The sequence below is a fragment of the Garra rufa genome, chromosome 1 (assembly GCF_049309525.1).
Source record: "Garra rufa chromosome 1, GarRuf1.0, whole genome shotgun sequence".
Taxonomy (NCBI): Eukaryota; Metazoa; Chordata; class Actinopteri; order Cypriniformes; family Cyprinidae; genus Garra; species Garra rufa.
This window is the reverse complement of record NC_133361.1, coordinates 91762936-91767935: the sequence shown is the minus strand read 5'-3', so window position 1 is coordinate 91767935 and position 5000 is coordinate 91762936. Positions and strand designations below refer to the sequence as shown.

The window sequence follows — 5000 nt, the reverse complement described above, 5'->3', positions numbered from 1 at the left end:
ACCTGGTATTCCCAGGCGGTCTCCCATCCAAGTACTAACCAGGCCCGACGCTGCTTAGCTTCCGAGATCAGACGAGATCGGGCGCTCTCAGCGCGGTATGGCCATAAGCGAGGGCTGCTCCAAAAAGTGGGCTATTTAAAGATCAGCCTCCGTAAAAGCCAGCATATTATATAAATAGTGAAGAAAAGGCAAAAGCTTACAGCACCTGGTATTCCCAGGCGGTCTCCCATAAAAGTGTAACAATCGGCCTTATCAGCCGAGTTACAAGACTAAAATGGGGTCAGATTTAACTGTGAGAGATGACTAGTGGTTAAAAGAATGAGACATAAAAGAAAATTGGTTTAAATAGATTTGGTGTATTTACAAGGTTCACATAAAAGACTTTAAAACAACACGATAAAACTAGGTAAACTCTGTTAAAAGAATACAGTTCATTTGTCCATACCCTAAAAACAGGTAAACTCTGTTAAAAGAATACAGTTCATTTGTCCATACCCTAAAACAGTCCAAGAACCCCAGTGTGTTGATAAGTCCAATGTGAGTGTCCACCAGTGTATATACAATCCACAGAAAGTGTAATCCAAAGTTTGCAGGTGGTGAATGGAAAGGTGAGCTCTAAAATTAGCAACTCCTCAATCCAACAGTTTGGTGACTGTCCTTTGTTTGTCATGCTGCTCTCTTATACAGTTGTACTTCCTGCTTCCTGTCATGTGTCTAGTCACATGACAGGCCAACCATCCATTTATTAAAGACACATACACTTAAAATGTTAAGAGTAATAAAATGGCCTAAAAAACATGTAAAACACTTAAAACTCTATAATACATGTAAATGATTGTAATAAATAGAGCGGTAAAACACGTCTTTCTAAAAGCCAGCATATTATATAAATAGTGAAGAAAAGGCAAAAGCTTACAGCACCTGGTATTCCCAGGCGGTCTCCCATCCAAGTACTAACCAGGCCCGACGCTGCTTAGCTTCCGAGATCAGACGAGATCGGGCGCTCTCAGCGCGGTATGGCCATAAGCGAGGGCTGCTCCAAAAAGTGGGCTATTTAAAGATCAGCCTCAGTAAAAGCCAGCATATTATATAAATAGTGAAGAAAAGGCAAAAGCTTACAGCACCTGGTATTCCCAGGCGGTCTCCCATCCAAGTACTAACCAGGCCCGACGCTGCTTAGCTTCCGAGATCAGACGAGATCGGGCGCTCTCAGCGCGGTATGGCCATAAGCGAGGGCTGCTCCAAAAAGTGGGCTATTTAAAGATCAGCCTCCGTAAAAGCCAGCATATTATATAAATAGTGAAGAAAAGGCAAAAGCTTACAGCACCTGGTATTCCCAGGCGGTCTCCCATAAAAGTGTAACAATCGGCCTTATCAGCCGAGTTACAAGACTAAAATGGGGTCAGATTTAACTGTGAGAGATGACTAGTGGTTAAAAGAATGAGACATAAAAGAAAATTGGTTTAAATAGATTTGGTGTATTTACAAGGTTCACATAAAAGACTTTAAAACAACACGATAAAACTAGGTAAACTCTGTTAAAAGAATACAGTTCATTTGTCCATACCCTAAAAACAGGTAAACTCTGTTAAAAGAATACAGTTCATTTGTCCATACCCTAAAACAGTCCAAGAACCCCAGTGTGTTGATAAGTCCAATGTGAGTGTCCACCAGTGTATATACAATCCACAGAAAGTGTAATCCAAAGTTTGCAGGTGGTGAATGGAAAGGTGAGCTCTAAAATTAGCAACTCCTCAATCCAACAGTTTGGTGACTGTCCTTTGTTTGTCATGCTGCTCTCTTATACAGTTGTACTTCCTGCTTCCTGTCATGTGTCTAGTCACATGACAGGCCAACCATCCATTTATTAAAGACACATACACTTAAAATGTTAAGAGTAATAAAATGGCCTAAAAAACATGTAAAACACTTAAAACTCTATAATACATGTAAATGATTGTAATAAATAGAGCGGTAAAACACGTCTTTCTAAAAGCCAGCATATTATATAAATAGTGAAGAAAAGGCAAAAGCTTACAGCACCTGGTATTCCCAGGCGGTCTCCCATCCAAGTACTAACCAGGCCCGACGCTGCTTAGCTTCCGAGATCAGACGAGATCGGGCGCTCTCAGCGCGGTATGGCCATAAGCGAGGGCTGCTCCAAAAAGTGGGCTATTTAAAGATCAGCCTCCGTAAAAGCCAGCATATTATATAAATAGTGAAGAAAAGGCAAAAGCTTACAGCACCTGGTATTCCCAGGCGGTCTCCCATCCAAGTACTAACCAGGCCCGACGCTGCTTAGCTTCCGAGATCAGACGAGATCGGGCGCTCTCAGCGCGGTATGGCCATAAGCGAGGGCTGCTCCAAAAAGTGGGCTATTTAAAGATCAGCCTCCGTAAAAGCCAGCATATTATATAAATAGTGAAGAAAAGGCAAAAGCTTACAGCACCTGGTATTCCCAGGCGGTCTCCCATAAAAGTGTAACAATCGGCCTTATCAGCCGAGTTACAAGACTAAAATGGGGTCAGATTTAACTGTGAGAGATGACTAGTGGTTAAAAGAATGAGACATAAAAGAAAATTGGTTTAAATAGATTTGGTGTATTTACAAGGTTCACATAAAAAGACTTTAAAACAACACGATAAAACTAGGTAAACTCTGTTAAAAGAATACAGTTCATTTGTCCATACCCTAAAAACAGGTAAACTCTGTTAAAAGAATACAGTTCATTTGTCCATACCCTAAAAACAGTCCAAGAACCCCAGTGTGTTGATAAGTCCAATGTGAGTGTCCACCAGTGTATATACAATCCACAGAAAGTGTAATCCAAAGTTTGCAGGTGGTGAATGGAAAGGTGAGCTCTAAAATTAGCAACTCCTCAATCCAACAGTTTGGTGACTGTCCTTTGTTTGTCATGCTGCTCTCTTATGCAGTTGTACTTCCTGCTTCCTGTCATGTGTCTAGTCACATGACAGGCCAACCATCCATTTATTAAAGACACATACACTTAAAATGTTAAGAGTAATAAAATGGCCTAAAAAACATGTAAAACACTTAAAACTCTATAATACATGTAAATGATTGTAATAAATAGAGCGGTAAAACACGTCTTTCTAAAAGCCAGCATATTATATAAATAGTGAAGAAAAGGCAAAAGCTTACAGCACCTGGTATTCCCAGGCGGTCTCCCATCCAAGTACTAACCAGGCCCGACGCTGCTTAGCTTCCGAGATCAGACGAGATCGGGCGCTCTCAGCGCGGTATGGCCATAAGCGAGGGCTGCTCCAAAAAGTGGGCTATTTAAAGATCAGCCTCCGTAAAAGCCAGCATATTATATAAATAGTGAAGAAAAGGCAAAAGCTTACAGCACCTGGTATTCCCAGGCGGTCTCCCATCCAAGTACTAACCAGGCCCGACGCTGCTTAGCTTCCGAGATCAGACGAGATCGGGCGCTCTCAGCGCGGTATGGCCATAAACGAGGGCTGCTCCAAAAAGTGGGCTATTTAAAGATCAGCCTCCGTAAAAGCCAGCATATTATATAAATAGTGAAGAAAAGGCAAAAGCTTACAGCACCTGGTATTCCCAGGCGGTCTCCCATAAAAGTGTAACAATCGGCCTTATCAGCCGAGTTACAAGACTAAAATGGGGTCAGATTTAACTGTGAGAGATGACTAGTGGTTAAAAGAATGAGACATAAAAGAAAATTGGTTTAAATAGATTTGGTGTATTTACAAGGTTCACATAAAAGACTTTAAAACAACACGATAAAACTAGGTAAACTCTGTTAAAAGAATACAGTTCATTTGTCCATACCCTAAAAACAGTCCAAGAACCCCAGTGTGTTGATAAGTCCAATGTGAGTGTCCACCATTGTATATACAATCCACAGAAAGTGTAATCCAAAGTTTGCAGGTGGTGAATGGAAAGGTGAGCTCTAAAATTAGCAACTCCTCAATCCAACAGTTTGGTGACTGTCCTTTGTTTGTCATGCTGCTCTCTTATACAGTTGTACTTCCTGCTTCCTGTCATGTGTCTAGTCACATGACAGGCCAACCATCCATTTATTAAAGACACATACACTTAAAATGTTAAGAGTAATAAAATGGCCTAAAAAACATGTAAAACACTTAAAACTCTATAATACATGTAAATGATTGTAATAAATAGAGCGGTAAAACACGTCTTTCTAAAAGCCAGCATATTATATAAATAGTGAAGAAAAGGCAAAAGCTTACAGCACCTGGTATTCCCAGGCGGTCTGCCATCCAAGTACTAACCAGGCCCGACGCTGCTTAGCTTCCGAGATCAGACGAGATCGGGCACTCTCAGCGCGGTATGGCCATAAGCGAGGGCAGCTCCAAAAAGTGGGCTATTTAAAGATCAGCCTCCGTAAAAGCCAGCATATTATATAAATAGTGAAGAAAAGGCAAAAGCTTACAGCACCTGGTATTCCCAGGCGGTCTCCCATAAAAGTGTAACAATCGGCCTTATCAGCCGAGTTACAAGACTAAAATGGGGTCAGATTTAACTGTGAGAGATGACTAGTGGTTAAAAGAATGAGACATAAAAGAAAATTGGTTTAAATAGATTTGGTGTATTTACAAGGTTCACATAAAAGACTTTAAAACAACACGATAAAACTAGGTAAACTCTGTTAAAAGAATACAGTTCATTTGTCCATACCCTAAAAACAGGTAAACTCTGTTAAAAGAATACAGTTAATTTGTCCATACCCTAAAAACAGTCCAAGAACCCCAGTGTGTTGATAAGTCCAATGTGAGTGTCCACCAGTGTATATACAATCCACAGAAAGTGTAATCCAAAGTTTGCAGGTGGTGAATGGAAAGGTGAGCTCTAAAATTAGCAACTCCTCAATCCAACAGTTTGGTGACTGTCCTTTGTTTGTCATGCTGCTCTCTTATACAGTTGTACTTCCTGCTTCCTGTCATGTGTCTAGTCACATGACAGGCCAACCATCCATTTATTAAAGACACATACAC

At 40.8% G+C, this 5000-nt stretch overlaps 8 non-coding genes across 8 annotated transcripts in view; all 8 read right to left on the bottom strand.

The window, feature by feature from the left end:
* The window catches only part of LOC141347441 (5S ribosomal RNA), a 119-nt gene extending 10 nt beyond the window's left edge, over positions 1-109 (bottom strand). Inside the window, exon 1 of the ribosomal RNA XR_012357354.1 lies at positions 1-109. This exon is cut by the window's left edge and continues 10 nt beyond it. This is a non-coding gene — a ribosomal RNA (5S ribosomal RNA).
* Positions 110-909: 800 nt separating this feature from the next.
* LOC141347376 (5S ribosomal RNA) lies at positions 910-1028 on the bottom strand. The gene has a single exon (XR_012357340.1). It is a non-coding gene; the product is annotated as a 5S ribosomal RNA (ribosomal RNA).
* Positions 1029-1112: 84 nt separating this feature from the next.
* Positions 1113-1231, bottom strand: LOC141347297 (5S ribosomal RNA). Its single transcript, XR_012357324.1, has one exon. It is a non-coding gene; the product is annotated as a 5S ribosomal RNA (ribosomal RNA).
* An 800-nt stretch (positions 1232-2031) lies between these two features.
* LOC141347226 (5S ribosomal RNA) lies at positions 2032-2150 on the bottom strand. Its single transcript, XR_012357322.1, has one exon. It is a non-coding gene; the product is annotated as a 5S ribosomal RNA (ribosomal RNA).
* An 84-nt stretch (positions 2151-2234) lies between these two features.
* Positions 2235-2353, bottom strand: LOC141347155 (5S ribosomal RNA). The gene has a single exon (XR_012357312.1). It is a non-coding gene; the product is annotated as a 5S ribosomal RNA (ribosomal RNA).
* An 802-nt stretch (positions 2354-3155) lies between these two features.
* On the bottom strand, positions 3156-3274 carry LOC141347085 (5S ribosomal RNA). Its single transcript, XR_012357301.1, has one exon. It is a non-coding gene; the product is annotated as a 5S ribosomal RNA (ribosomal RNA).
* Positions 3275-3358: 84 nt separating this feature from the next.
* Positions 3359-3477, bottom strand: LOC141296157 (5S ribosomal RNA). Its single transcript, XR_012341200.1, has one exon. It is a non-coding gene; the product is annotated as a 5S ribosomal RNA (ribosomal RNA).
* A 751-nt stretch (positions 3478-4228) lies between these two features.
* On the bottom strand, positions 4229-4347 carry LOC141318070 (5S ribosomal RNA). Its single transcript, XR_012352409.1, has one exon. It is a non-coding gene; the product is annotated as a 5S ribosomal RNA (ribosomal RNA).
* Positions 4348-5000: the final 653 nt, after the last annotated feature.